Here is a 16,255-nt window from a genome sequence, read left to right on the forward strand (position 1 = left end):
AAAATTTCTTGAATACTGAGCGAAGCGGTAATTTGGCGCCAGTACAGGATTTAGGCGCAAGCATTACTGAAGTGTAATTACAGATTGTCAGCAACATTTTCATTAATAATGTATTTTTCAGGAGCAATGTAGCAATTGATATCTGTAAAGTGTTTTATAATTTGATATTCTGTGCGTATATTACCAAAAGGATTTAAAATCAGTTTATGTTTATTATCTATTTCACTTTGACTGAACTCATTATAAATTGGCATTACATGTTTAAAATATCACCAAGAACTTGGGTAACATGAAGTTGAATATTTTCTAATATTTTAAGAGCACTTTTCCGGTTAACCCCACAGTCACTGAATAATGAAAGCGCTAACGTAGCGGCAGATTTCTCTAACATATTATTGGCAGTATCCAAAGCGTTCTCACGACAAACAATGTTTAGAGGATGATATTCAAAGGATTGACCAGAATCTAACAAACTACTCGTAGCATGTATATTTTCACTTAAAGTGCAATCATTTGTAGTGCAATCAGTATTGTTTGTGTAAGTATTCAAATGTTGGGAAATTAAGTGGCGTCTAAAAGACCGTACATGTTGATATTCGCGATCACATTGATATTGTTTACAGCGATATGTTGCGTTTGCGCTTAAGTTGATGGTCTTTTAAATGTGTACAAAAATCTTTGTAATCTTCAACTGAAGTGAGACATTTGAAACAAACAAACATTTTGATTAAATTTAGCGAACAAATCACTTATTCCAAGTCGGAGATAAAAGATGAGACTCCCGAATGCTTTTTGTCTGATTTTGTGTTAATGTTATAAAAATAATTTTGCAGAAATAGTCAAGTGTGAACGGCTTCTGTGGGATATTCTGCGTCCAGGCAGTGAAAAGTTTTGAAGCATACGTCCAGCGCTTTCAAGAACGAGTCTATTTTATAAAGGATGTTATCATACGCAACATAAAAGTCCTTTAGGGCATCGATGGTTGGTCCGACAGCAATATGATGGGTTGGCACCGTAGACCCTTAGCACTTTGGGCTTTTCGCCGATAGTCTAGCTGTGTGAGGACTTCGCTTTGGTTCTGGAAATTAGAATGAATTGTTTACTTTTAACCGTATTTTTTATAATTCCTAGTCAGTGTTGACACTGAGTATTTGTTATTGCTTTGGTATTGCAATTATATTTATTTAAAGGGGTTTGGAACGTAATTCACCCTTATGATCAGTCTGTGCTAAGCTCTCAAGGAAGAAGTGTAAGGTCAGGTAGGGTAAGAGGAACACAACTGGAAAGAAAGTAACTTCGACATATGAGGCCGATTTTCGGGTTCAATCGCGATGCTGTAGGTGTAGACATATGCATTTGATTTAATTGCGCGATAGAGATGTCTCTTATTACGTGGATGGAACTTGAAGTTGGGCCACTGTTTCTCTTATCCCATGAAAAAATATTACCTATGTATCTATTTCCCGGCCGGTTTGACAGGTCCTATTTGTCTTTCAGGGCATGTGTGACAGCTTGATTCACGTATGCTACTTTTTTAAGCGCCTGGTAAAGGACGGCCATCCTAGAGACTCCATTTGTGACTTTACGGCAAAGGTTGCTAACTCTCAGCTTTTGGTCGGAGTTTAGTTTTCCTTCCGTAGAAATATTACAGATTTCATTCAGTGATTCCTCGATCTGACTCAACCAGTTCACAATTTCAGGTGTTGAACTGTTGAAGGGATATTTTCAATTTCAAGCGACATCTCCTTACTCCTGGGCGAAGGTGCAGTAGTTGCCGACGTAGGTCTTCGCTGGATTTTTGAGCTGAGATTTATTGATTAAATTCAGATAAAAAAATATCATTTGTCGAGCCGGACGGCACATCAGCATTAAAAGGTATCTGAGCAGAAAAGCTCTTCTTTGTTTGATGGTCTCATTTAAGTCCATGTATCTTGTAACATGGGTAATAAATCCATCCTTAGACTCCAGTTTTGAAGACCTTCAGCTCTTTTTTTTTGGTTTCTTATGCAGAGGTTGACCAACTAGTAGCGTCAGCGTAAATAATGCATTAATATTATCAGCTTCTTCTGCATTGGCTTCTAAAGACAAACAACAAAATAAGTTGTTGTTAAGGTGATGCATTGTATAGAGAAACTCTTAGCTTTTGATCGGAGTTTAGTTTTCCTTCCGTAGAAATATAACAGATCTCATTCAGTGATTGCTCGATCTGACTCAACCAGTTCACAATTTCAGGTGTTGAAGGGATATTTTCATTTTCAAGTGGCATCTCCTTAGTCCTGGGCGAAGGTGCAGATGGCGTGACGTAGGGTTTCGCTGGATTTTTGAGCTGAGATTTATTGATTAAATTCAGATAAAAAATGGCAATGAATTTCTTTGACGCGACGAATTTCTTTTTAGTTATATGGTAAGTTGTTATATCTTCTGTGATTTGTCTCAGCTAACGTGTGCTCGTGATATTTTCGTTTACGTCTTCTTTTTGGTCGTCCTGCGGCAGGTTCCGGTGTGTCTCTTCTTGCAGGCTGCTCATTAATAATATCTACGTTCTCGTCAGGCGCTTGTTCATCGTCAGATAGGACTTGTCTCTTTTTATAGACACTATTTCATTTTCACCTTCGTGGTCATTCAGCGATTTGTCATTTGAATCCTCATATGTGAACTCTGCATTTTCATCTAAATTTGACTCAATGTTATAATTATTATTTTCCATAGTTTGCTGACAACTGGCTGAAATATTTTCGGAATTAGAACTATCTTCGCTATCTGGTACATAATCAGAGTCTGTGTCACTGCTAAAATCAGTTACAACCACTTGGGTATTTATTGATCCATTTGTACAACTGGAACAAAACATCCGATCGAGATGTTGCATTCATAAAAAATATAATCGATTCTATAGCGAAGTATGAATAGAATAGAAATATTTTTCTTCGTGAGCACAAATACACAACAGAAAATTATACAAGCAGATAAACATAAAAAAAGGAGAAAGTGCCACGAAATGGTCTCACCTCAGCATGTTGCTGGCGACTTCCAGCACTGATCTTCCGATGAGACCATCCGGTGGAACAATCACGACAGGTAACATGAATATAACAACATAATACGATTTCGTACCTTTTGGTGTCGAGACCCTTGGCCCGTGGGGTCCGAACGCGTCTACCCTTTTTAAGGATCTTTCAAAAAGGATAGCTGACGCCACTGGTGACCGTAGATTTGGCAGCTTCCTCGCACAAAGAATAAGTATTGCGATACAGCGAGGAAATGCTCCCAGTATCTACGGCACCATTCCGCAGGGGGATATTTTGTAATTATTTATTTTAAGTTTAGTTTTATTTATTTTTAGATTTAGTTTTTAAGTTTTGTAGGTTAGTTATTTAATTATGTTTTTTTTTCCCAGTTAGTATATTAAGTTTGTATGCACTAAATAATTAGTAATACATATATTTCGGCCCATTTTGTTGTTAATTAATAAGTATATACAAAAGACAAAGATAGACATTATAGTGTAAACAACTTTATTTACGGTATTTGACACATTATGACTGACGTATATAGAGATGTAACTAACGCAAATCGATTGTCACAGCAAGCGATTACGATTGGATGGCACGTAGACTGAGGTATCGAATTGTGACGTATAATGAATTTTTATTTGAGATTTAAATAAAGCTAGAATTATATGGTTTTCCCGCAAGCTACCGGTCGGTCGGTGTATTTAATACACCGACCGAGTAGGTCGCACCCATTGTCAAAATTGAAACTAACTGGGGATCTATTTTAAAGTTTATTTATGTTATTTCTGTGTCAAATTTGTTGTCTGTTAAGTGACGATAAATATATCCATATTTACAGTTAATTATCCACCTTTTCCTTATTTTTATTAAAAGAAAAATGAAAAATTCATATCGATTTACTTAGACGACTACCGATTCATAACGATGGTGTTCGGCCAACCCTAAAATTAAAAAAAAAAAGACGTAGAACGTAAACGTTCGCAGTGCAGTTGTTTTCCTTTGTGATTTCGATGTGCAAAACATTTTACGTAGTGTTGCTGTAGTGAGTGACAGACGTCAAATACCGTAAATAACGTTGTTTACACTATAGTTAAAATACATGACAATAAATTACTATGTATGGTACAATACAACTATTATATCTGGTCGAATTCATCTTGGCCGTACATTACGCCTGATATTTACAGCTAGCGCCATACGGCGGCTACGCAAACTAAACTAAAAGACATTAAAGACAGGTCGATTTGTTGCGAACAAAAGCAATACTTTATCGATCTTACAGATTTGATTGCTTACAGACAGTCAAAAGAGGGCAAGAACAATATATTTAAAAGTAATGTGCTAATTTGCGATCAAGAGTAAAATTGAGGTGGCATAATGGTGACTCTTATATAAAAAAAAATATTAGGGGACATCTTACACATATCAACCTAGCCCCAAACTAAGCAAAGCTTTGTACTATGGGTGCTACTGGTGCTAGGAGACGATATACATATTTATATAGATAAATACATATGTACTTATATACATAGAAAAACACCCATGACTCGGGAACAAATATTTGTGTTCATCACACAAATAAATGCCCTTACCAGGATTTGAACCCAGGACCATCGGTTTCACAGGCAGGGTCAACCCACTAGGCCAGACCAGTCGTCAAAAAAATATCTATGGTTAGTATATTAGTTTTTTTTTGTAACGGGTAGTGGACGCGTGAGTCTGTTGCCGTGCACGAAAAAATAATGAGGATTGCTTCTAGCGACCACAACAAGATGGGTTGGGGTGGGGCATGGTATAATAATATACTCCGCCTGGTACTCTCTTCCGAGATTCGCGTATGACCTAACTGACACGGGCCTACGTCATCATGCTGTTTACAGGTTCTCAAACTTTAAAATGTGGGAGAGTTTTAACCAACGGTGAAAATTATTTTAACGGCATTAATTTTAAGTTATTCATGTAGAAACATAGTAAAATAAAACAAATCTAATGTATTAAATTAAACTTTATTTATCTATACAAGACAAACGTTTGAAAAACGAATTCACAGTTACACATTAATTACCAAGCTTACGACGTGAAAAGTTTGGAAAACACTGCGACTGGTGACACTGAGCGAGAAGGAAATAGCAATTAACACGCGTTCGACAAGGATGACGGTCAGGGCATGAAGTTATCTAGATTCGAATTGTCAAATGTGAGAGCGCTATCCTGTGTTGCCAGTAGTGTAAACAGAATTACCCGAACGTCTGAAATTTATTTCGTGAATCGGAAGATATTGCTAACGAATAATTAAAAATGACGTGTTATTGTAAAATTTAAGATAAAATACATATAAATGAAAATTATAAAATTATAAAGAAATATTTTAACTTATTAACCATAGGTATAATGTAACCATGTAACATGTTATGTTGAAATAAAGTGGCAATGTTATTGTGATGTAGGCCCGTGTCACTCTGGGAAGAGAAGACCATGGGGTGGGGTAGGTTTTTTAGTCAATAGAAATAGGCAATTCAAATTAGATCCAAAACAAGCGTTTTGAGGAATTAATTCCCAGCAAGCCGGAAATCATTTTAATATCTTCAATTGGTCCTAAATGCGTATAATCCGAGTTTGCCCCATTCCATTAGAACCAAATGAAGGTATCAAGACGATTTCCAGCTTGCTGGGAATCACAGACTACAAAGAGATCAGACCGCCAACTCGGGAACAATGACTATGTACGTTTGACAAGTATATTTTATCTGTACTCCTAGTCACGTATGACGTATCTTTTTCTTAATTTTCAATTGATGCGTAGCAAAGGACGGAACGTATACAGCCAACCTTGCGTGACCAGGCCCCCCCCTCCCCCAGCTCCTTAGGAAATTAATACTTATAATTGGTATAGTTCCCGGCATTTACATTGAACACCGACTTATACAGTAAAACTGAGTCAGTGTTCAATTTAAATGCCGGGAACTAAACTTGTCGCTATAATTTAAATTAAACACAATTTTATTTATTAAACGATTTATTCCTCAATCTTTTCTTATATTTTAAAAAAGCTTTCTGCTGTATCGCAGGCAAAGTGCGGTTTTTTATACGCACAATATCCGTGCCTTTTAATATTTTATTAATGTTATTGCACCAATTTGTAATAATCGAGAACTTTACTGTCACGGAAATAAAATATGATAAAATTTCACGGTGCGTGGTACATTTACAGAAACTAAATGGATTCTTGAACATAATTTTTTCCATAATTTTGGCCGTCAGATTTAATTCATGGGCTCGGCGTTCCAAAAATCCGTTTGTTTCTTTAATAATTGTACCGAAACACCGAACAGCACCTCCGGATGGGTAAGTAAGGCGTTTCGTGCCGGCATCATACTCTCTTTGATGAATCCATTTGTCGATTGCGCCTTCTTCTGTAGTAAGGCTTTGTCTGCAACTGTCACATTGATTATTATATTTCTGCATTGTTTTTGTTACCACCCATCCAGCAGTGTACGCTCGCGAATGGAGAACATTGCTCCCGTTGGGCCTCTTCTACAGTATCTTCTAGATCTCCTACTTTGGGATGACCCGGCTCGACCCTAGCAGTTTCACTATCTTCAAATAATGATTTTAAATTAATCTGCCGAGTCATCCTCACAATTATAAGCGTCACCATGAAACTTTATCATTCTTGTAATCAATAATGATTTAAATGTATTCTTGAAACTGTGGCAGTTGGGGTCGTTGTTCCTATAATTATAGGCCCTGACTTGGCCAAAGAAGTTTTCAATTGGATCTGAATTGAAGAACCTTGGGCGCATTATTGTCATATTTTTGCTCTTAAAAAACTGCCATAGCTTCATGAATGTTTTAACCGTGGCAATAAAGTTTTTTAAGGAAGGCACGGATTTCGGATTTTTTGAAAAATAAATAACTTAATTTATACTTAAATCCATATCTTGACGAACTTAACAGCTCATGGCATACAAGTGAAGAAAGTTTAATGTATGTATTTCACGGATACGTAGGGGCAGTTTGGCACCATTCGTACACGGGGAACCTACGTACAGTCACTACTACAGCGTACTCGGACAACCGTATCTGTGCGGCTTTGTGTGTGTGAGTAGGTGCCGGTAGCGACCTGTATCACACGAAGTTAGCCGTCAGTGCGGCCACCGCGAGCGACACGAGAGGACGTTATGTGTTTTCACGCACCCAAAGTAATTTATTTATCGATGTTCTCGGATGTTCCGTGCTTAAGTGAAGTGTCAAATTCCATAAGTTTATTATCCAACGGTAAGTAATTACTATCATATTCATAATAAAGTACACATTTTGCGTATTTATCTGCATGCTTTCTGTATAGGTAAAAATATTTTATTTTTGACCTTCGGGGAAGGTTCGTACGCCTACATCTGGGGCACGTTCATACGCGTACGAATGTACCCTCACTCGTAATCATGACTGTACGAATGTACCCCTAGTAACAAGTTTTTTTTTATTTCAGAAAATTTGCAGAAATGGTGCGGAATTATAAGAAAAAAAACACAAGATGTACAACAGTAAATGAAAATGATATGGTACAGGCAATAAAAGATGTTTTAGAAGGAAAATTGTCGTATAGAAAGGCAGCGGATAAACACAATGTTAAAGCTTCAACTTTGGAAAGTCGAGTAAAGAAAATAAAGAACAAAAGTGATGAGGTTGGCCCGAACCATACATATCAGTCTAAATTCACAAGTTACCAAGTTTTTTCTAACGATGAAGAGTCAGAGTTGATTGAATACATTGAAGAAAGTTCGAAAATGCATTTCGGGCTCACACTACTCCAAGTCAGAGCACTGGCATATCAGTATGCCAAAGCATTGAAACGAAAATATCCACCTAAATGGGATGAAACTGAATTGGCAGGTATTGACTGGATCCATGGGTTTCGAAAGAGAAATAATCGTTTAAGTTTAAGAAAACCGGAAAACACAAGTGCTGCCAGAGCTTTTGGTTTCAACAAAACAGTTGTAAATGAGTTTTTCGATAATTTGAAAACTGTATATGAAAGACACAGGTTTACTGCAGATCGTATATTTAATTTCGATGAGTCTGGTATATCGACTGTTTTAGATACTCCGAAAGTGTTAGCTGCAAAGACACAAAGGCAAGTCGGACAAATAGTCTCCGCAGAAAGAGGTGAGCTGGTTACATTTGGCGGCATTACTCAGCGAGTGGAAACACCATTCCTCCACTGTTTGTGTTTCCTCGAGTACATTATAAAGACCACTTTATGGAAGGAGCTCCAGAAGGTAGTCTTGGGACTACAAATAGAACTGGTTGGATCAATTCTGAAATATTTGTAGAAGTATTGAAGCATATACAGAAACATACACTGAGTACAAAAGAAAATCCAATTCTATTATTGTGTGATAATCATGAAAGTCACATAAGTTTGGCAGCGATTAACTACGCATGAGACAATGGTATAATCTATCTGTCATTCCCACCACACACATCTCACAAGCTGCAACCCTTAGACGTTGCAGTGTTTGGGCCATTTAAGTCCAAATTAAAAACAGCTTTCAATGATTGGCACGTGACAAATCCAGGTAAAACGGTTACCATTTACAATATCCCAAAAATTGCCAAGCTAGCATACTTTGAGGCGTTCACTGCTAAGAATATCACGAGTGCATTTAGTTCGCCAGGGATATGGCCTTTCAACCAGTTGGCATTCAGCGACGAAGATTTTGCACCAATTAAGGTGTATACGTCTGGTAATAGCTCGATTACTGACCAACAGATGCAAGAACCGCAGGCCTCTAGTAACGAGTTACAACAAAATGTTCACACAGAAGCAGCTACTACACCTCAGACCCCCCCGCAAGTAACCTCTGAAACACCTGAACTTCAAGTAAGATCTACACCAGAAATTGAGGTCACTCAGAAAACTCCTCCTCGAGCACATGAAGTTCAATCTGTGGCTTCTGGGTCACAGGAAAATCCAAGTCCAATTACACCAGCAATAATTCGACCTTATCCTACGGCTGAAAAAAAGAAAAAAGCGGTTAAGGGAAGACAACCAGGAAAATCTAGAATTTACACCGATACACCTGAAAAAAATAGACTGGAAGACCTGCATAATGCAAAGCAATTAAAGAAAATAGAACAAGAAAGAAAAGCTCAAGCGAGAGAAATAAAACGCACTCTAAAACTTACCGCACAATCAAAGCCTAAAAAAGCGAAAAAGAAGAAAGCAGTGATTCAGAGTCTGAAAAATCGGAAGTTAGTCTGCAGGAAAGTTCGACATCTGTATTAGATAGTTCTTCAGATGAAAATATAGGAGAAGATTATGATGCTGCTGTATTGCCTGAAACGATTAAGGATAATTGTTTTATATTGGTGAAATTTGCAAAAAAGAAGTCGATTGTCTATTACGTAGCAAAAGTCATCAACCATTATTCTGAAACGGAGTTAAAGGTCTCGTACTTGAGAAAAAAACCAGGATTGTCCTGGTCGTTTGTGTTTCCAAATATTGCAGACGAACACAGCGTGGACATTTCTGATGTCGCATTAATTCTTCCTGACCCGAAATCTCCAGGAGCCTCTACGGCCAGAACCTCGAGATTATACACATTTCCTATTGATATGACTCGATTTAATGTCCAGTAATTAGATAATAAGATTTCCTAGCATTTATATCTAATGCACCAAATAGCTAGATGCCTAATGCATACAAATAACTATTCCTAAGATTGATTTCTTGTTGACTGATTAGATTACCTAATGATAAATAATTAGTACTTAGGGCAGGTACCCACACAATAATTATATAAAAATATTTGTACTAGATTACTAGATGCTTAATGCATCAAATAACTGAAGGTTCCTAAGATTGATCTCTTGTTGACTGATTATAAGTACATTAAAAATGATAAATAATTAGTATAGTTTACACTGTGTTGTGTTTTTTCTCTACATGGTTTTTTACCTAGAAGAGGTATTTGTTTTTATTGATAGAAGATTTTGTCACTTAGTTAATTACAATATTAATGTTAAAACGGCAATTAAAATATTTTTGATATTTATTTTGCTGTTTTATTTAACATGTACTAAGCTACCCCGCACTGTCTGAATGTTCCCCGACCTATGTACGAACCTGCCCCTTTTGAGGGGTAGATTCGGGCATTTGACAACTTCTACTAAAATTGAATTTGCTCTTTTGTTGTAAAATTTACTCACTTCTAATTTTTTTAATAAGTAGCGAAAGGTATCAGCACCTCTAGCACATCTTGCATCCGCGACTTAGACCGCGACTCAAGTCGACATTCCCGCGGCTGTCAAATCTGTCGATTTCCGTAGCACAACTTGTACCCGCGACTGCAACAGCCGCGTAGACAACTCAAAGTCGCGGCGCGACTCATCAGTGTTCCCCGATGGAATCAAAGTCTAAACATAAATGCTATTTACATGTGACAACACTGAATCGGAAACAGGGTTGCGCTATTTCATTCGTTCTTTGGTGGTAAAAAATCTAGTTTATTGTCGATGGTTAAGTTTTTCCTGTCAAAGTCAAGGAACTTTCAAATTTTGTCAACATTTAATTACGAGAAAAAATATGAAAAAATGTAAGTAATAGATAAGATAAGCTAAATACTCGGCGCTAAGCGGGTACTTATTCGTCCCCCTCGCTGTCGAGACCTCAGGCTGCTGGTGCGCTGAGGGTATGTCCTTCCTCCGGGAGCTGGGTCGTCGCCTGCTAGAAAGAGGCCTTGACCCCCGCTCCGGGTTTTTCCTGATGCAAAGGCTGTCCATCGCAGTCCAACGCGGCAACGCAGCGAGCGTGATGGGCACCTTTGCGTCGGGGGCAGCCCGGGACGGGCTTCAGTAGGCAATTTTTTATACTTATTTAGTTTATATTTAAGTTTAGTTTTTAATTAGTTTTATGTTTAGTTTATGTATTATTTTAATTATTTACATTATAATAAAATAACTATTATAAATGTATATTTGTTTTGTGTCTAATTTTAAAAACTTCTTATTTAATGATTAGACGGATACATTCAGTAATAGAGCCTTATATACTAAATTTTGATAATATTCCTTAAAATATATAATATATAGTTTATTAATTTCTGTTTAAATAAAATATTTTTGTAAATAACTATAATTAATGGAATTGCTATTATTGGTTTGGTTCTCATATTCCTGTTGTAAATTGTGTGTTTTTTTCAGAATAAGTCCAGCATTATCCTAGACACGATTGATATCCCAGCACCCAAAGGAAAATATTGTTAACAGGAATGTGCCAACGGGACCCGAAGTGGAGAGTCAGGAAAAGAAACACACTAGGCAAGCTTGTAGGTTTCAAACGCGGAGCTGTCCGTTTCTAAAGTCACTAAGATGTGAGAAGCGCTTTAGCTTTAAGAACACCACCGAGGAAGTGAACTATTATAATAACCATAATGGTTATGGCGTACCTATCTATAGTTCATTTGTTTTTAGCATTAGAAATAAGGTAAACAATCTTGATGTGTCTTTTAATTAAAAAACACATTTTAAAAATAAGTTACAGCAAATATGTAACAATTATGAATCTAATACGATCATTTATATTTTTCTGCTTTCATAAGCAAATATTGTGCCAATAATGGATGGCATGTGTGTGTACTGTGTAACTGTTTATGATTTGACAAATTGATATGAAAAGCTTATTTCATAGTCCTCGATGAAGTCACGACCATATTTTATTTTTTTGTTTACAAACCAATTTTCTTTCCAGGGTGATATTTAATTGTCCTACGCCGCATGTCGAATAAAAAGGAAGAGAGAAAATACTTTTCAAGGGTAATAAAGAAGATTCTTACAATTTCTCTATTGTGGTTCTAGATGTTAATAATATATTAGGTTTAATAATAAGAAGTCGAATATTGCAAGAATATATAAGGCAAAGCAATATACTATTAATTTAAATATTGCTTTTTTTTTTCACTCCTGAATTTTTTACCTGAAATTAAACAAACATAAAGTAGGTACCTAGGTACCTACAACTCCTAGAAGCCATGATTAGCTCCCCAAGGCCCACTTCATACCTAATGCTGACAGCAATGTATCATAGCATGATCGTATCAGGCCCTGTCAAACATGAAGTGAAACATCTAGAACGCGGGTATGATCTAGAGGAGTTTCAATATGGTAGAGTAGACCATATGATAACCGTACCTATGCTACGCAGACTATGACATGAGCGTAACGACTCCTTCAAAATATTGTTGGTCGGGTCGGTCCAGTCACGTCACGGTATGGTGTTGGCAGGGGACGGAATGGTTTAGTGGGTGATGCTGATGACTGATAATATTTCATACAAAGCATGATTTTGAGCTGGACATGATCCTGTTACAGCCACGTATTACATCATTCTGTTACAGTACGATGCAGCGGGCACAGGCCACATGTAGGTATGTTTTGTTGAAGTCGAGGAAGGTTCCAAACGGTACCTAAATAGTAAGAGATTGTTGAAATTAGACATCTAACCGTGATCCTAAATACTACTACTAAGACTATGGCTTACTTAATAAGTTGGATAGTTTGTTTTGAACATTTGTACCTACCCACCTCATCGGCTTCGTTTATGTACAAGCAAGTGGGCTCCGTTGTTAGGTTGATGAAAGTTTTGTGTAAGGAAGTCTTAGGATTACTTTTACAAACTTACAAACCTGAATTGAAATTTAAAAAATCCTACATATGTACCTATTTACTTAATTGAGTACCTACAAGCTAGCTGTTTGAAATTAAAGTTGTAAACATGATGGGTGTGTTGTGGTACTTGTAGGTATCACCGTGCATAATCGATATAAGAGTGCGTAAAGCGCATTTAGTGATTGTTCCATACTTCCTTATCCCTTAGGGCAATAAGTAATTATACAAATTATATTATTACATAATATATGAAACTTGTTTTTAAGTTATAATTATCATGAGTTCAGTTAAAAAAGTACAAGCAAACCACCCGCGACAGCGAGTCGCGTTATAAAGTCGCGTAGACTTCGACTCGCGGATTGACATAAAGCCGAGAGAATATTTTGTCTCAAAATAGGCAGTTGTGCTACGGATTTTAGTTCAAAGTCGCGATCGTTGTCATTTTCTGACAGTGACACCTGATCGCGAGATTGTCGCGGCTCTCGCGCGTGAGTTGTGCTGCCAACACGCGACAAGCCGCCAAGTCGCGCCGATCTGTCTCTTCTCGCGCCTGTCGCGGCCAGTTGTGCTAGAGGTGCTGCTATGTCATAATGGCCGAAGGAATAGTCTCCCTTTAAAACCAACATTTTTAAAAATCTTAATCTAAAAAGTGTACGAATGGTGCCAAACTGCCCTACAGGGGGGCCTTTGTTCCTCTAATTTCAGCGGCATTGTACTTATCACTGATATGATAATAATTTAAACTAGGTTCATGTGGGGCAAGTTAGTACAATTTGCTCGCAATCTCGTATGAATTCGCTTATTTTTCTTGCAAAAATCAGTCCAAGGGTCAGCGCAGGGGTCGTCGTGTAGACGTGTAGGGAAGAAAACGTCTAATATGCTGTGCTATGTTAAGTTGTCGAAAGTAGATTCAATCTTAGTCCAAATACTCGCAGATGTCGTGGGGAATCAGAAGTCCGTGGGACGTGCTGAGGTCGCCGAAAATCTCTAAGATAACACAAAAATCACAAATGGTTTTCTGTGGTCGCCTGGTAACAGAAAAGATTCGGCTGTTATTTTTAGTGACACTGACAGTTGACATCGTTTTTTTTCTATCTCGTCCCATTTATTACGCGCAAATGTATAAGATCTGTTTGTAGATTACCGTTACTTGAAACCTGTAAACCACACTTCATTAGGTTCAATATACTAACCCTGCCATGTCTATACATTTTTGAAACTGCGGTTTATGTCAAGAACAACATGCATCAATTTTCAATGTTTAAAAGTGCTCGCAGATGCGACAAAATTTACATCCAATCCGTGAACTCTGCTTTGCTTGCTAAAAGTATTTTTGGGATGGCACCTAAAATATACAATAAGCTGCCAAGACATATTATTACAATAGATAATTTAATTGAATTTAAGAAATGCCTGTATGGATTTTTGGTACAAAAAGCATACTATTCGATAATGGAATATTTACTGGACACATTTTAATTTCGTTTTTACACTCTTATTTTGCTTGACTTTTTACATATTATTTTCGCTTGACATTATATTATAATTAGTGCATGCTCCATCTCTTCTGATTTTATATTTGTATGCCAAATGGCAAAACATAGTGAAACATAAATTATTGTATAAGATCTTTATTTAACCTATGTTTACAAATAAATAAATTTTGATTTTTGATTTTGATTTGACATTAATGCGGGATCTGCCATTTTACTTCACAAACGATAAAACCAAATTCCTAGGCGTTATTTTAGATAATAAATTAACGGGTCTTCCACATTGTGATTACATAGTTTCTAAATGTGAAAAAAAAGGAGTTTGGTGGGGTTCACGTCCTTTTTGTATGAAACTCATGTACATATAATGCCTTAATAAGAAGTATTTTAGATAATGGGACATTTTTGTTAGAGCCAGGATATGTAGCTGGCTTCCAAAAACTAGATCTTATTCAATCCAAAGCACTCAGATTGATTTGTGGGGCCATGAATTCAAGCCCTATCAATGCAAGTTGAGTGTGCTGAGCCTCTTCATTTAAGACGCCAATATCTTTGTGATAGATTTATTTTCCGTTGTTCCCAATTCTCTAATCACCAACTCTGGATTATCCTGTCTAACCTTCTGCTTCAAATAACTACTTCCAACTATTGGAAGCACAAGAGTCCTCCTTGTTTAATTAAAAGCTTTCAAAAAACATAAATCTATCAGCTACCACTGTTAGCTCTTCAACACTTCCCATTTTCCAATATGAATATGATTCTCTAACTGTTCCTCCGGTTCTCCTGGATATTGGTGTCCCCAAGAATGATGTTGAACTAAATCAACAATTTCTAAGATTCATTCCCAACAAACAAAATATCCTTATAAAATTAAATCTATAAGGGTTAAACACTCATAGTTGTTTTAAAATAGCATTCATTATGTCAAGGTACCTTTTAACGGCTCATTATAAGAAAATTTGGCTAATATTTTTATTCTTATAATTTGGCCATGTACACGTTAATAAATATTTTATTTTATTTTATATATTTTATTATTTTTATCTGTGAATTGTATATGTAGTTTATTATGTTTTTCAGTTGTTTGCAATAGTTCCTAATTGAATTCTCTTACTCTTCTTCTTGCACCATTTTTATTACATCTCTGTTTAGCCCTATGGTTGACTGGTAGAGAATGCCTTTAGGCATTAAGTCGCCATTTGTACATTTTATTTGTATTTTGTGCAATAAAGTTTAAATAAATAAATAAATCCAATTAATATGGCTACAATAAGGGTTCAAAATGTTTTGTTCTTATAGAGGCTCATTATAAGAAGATTTGGCTAATATTACCTTTATTCTTATAATTTGGCCATGTACACGTTAATATGGCTACAATAAGGGTGCAAAATATTTTGTTCTTATAGAGGCTCATTATAAGAAGATTTGGCTAATTAGGGCGAGCGAAGCGAGCCCTATCACTATTCGACGAACTATGCATTCTTGTGGTACACTTTACGGAAAAACTACTGCACTGTTAGGTTTGAAATTTAACATAGTAATTTAAATTCATGTCTAGATGTGTTATCAAACATAAAAATATCATTTTATAAACCTAAAAAAATAAAATAAAGTAATAACACTTTGTATTACTACTAGCGCCATCTGTTGGCAAAATGATGAATTAACATTCGTGCTAATGCTAATTATTTCTTTCTCTAACAGATGGCGTTAGTAATAAATAAATAAATAAATATTGGAGATTCTTATACAAATTGACTAAGCGCCACAGTAAGCTCAAGAAGGCTTGTGTTGTGGGTATTCAGACAATACGATACCTATGTGGTGTTTTCAAGTTCAATAATGTCGATGGCGCTTACGCCATTAACAACGATGAATACCAAAGTGGGTACAATTTTGGATTCAACCCACCTCGCTTCACTTGGTTTGATTCCCATTATAGCCATTAAGTTTTTGTGAATACCTACTAGAACAACCAATCTTGCTATTCTTGCTGTATATTTACTGCGGAGGTCAATTTACTCGTATGTTTTGTGACGCTGATGATGTGATGATCAGTCATGTTGTGTTAGCAAACTT

General features: G+C 36.5%; 1 long non-coding RNA gene across 1 annotated transcript; it reads left to right on the plus strand.

The window, feature by feature from the left end:
* The first annotated feature begins 9,919 nt into the window (after nt 1-9,919).
* LOC134795032 (uncharacterized) lies at nt 9,920-11,957 on the plus strand. Its single transcript, XR_010144764.1, has 2 exons — nt 9,920-10,612; nt 11,220-11,957. It is a non-coding gene; the product is annotated as an uncharacterized LOC134795032 (long non-coding RNA).
* The last annotated feature ends 4,298 nt before the right edge of the window (nt 11,958-16,255 follow it).

The sequence above is a fragment of the Cydia splendana genome, chromosome 11, assembly GCF_910591565.1.
Source record: "Cydia splendana chromosome 11, ilCydSple1.2, whole genome shotgun sequence".
Taxonomy (NCBI): Eukaryota; Metazoa; Arthropoda; class Insecta; order Lepidoptera; family Tortricidae; genus Cydia; species Cydia splendana.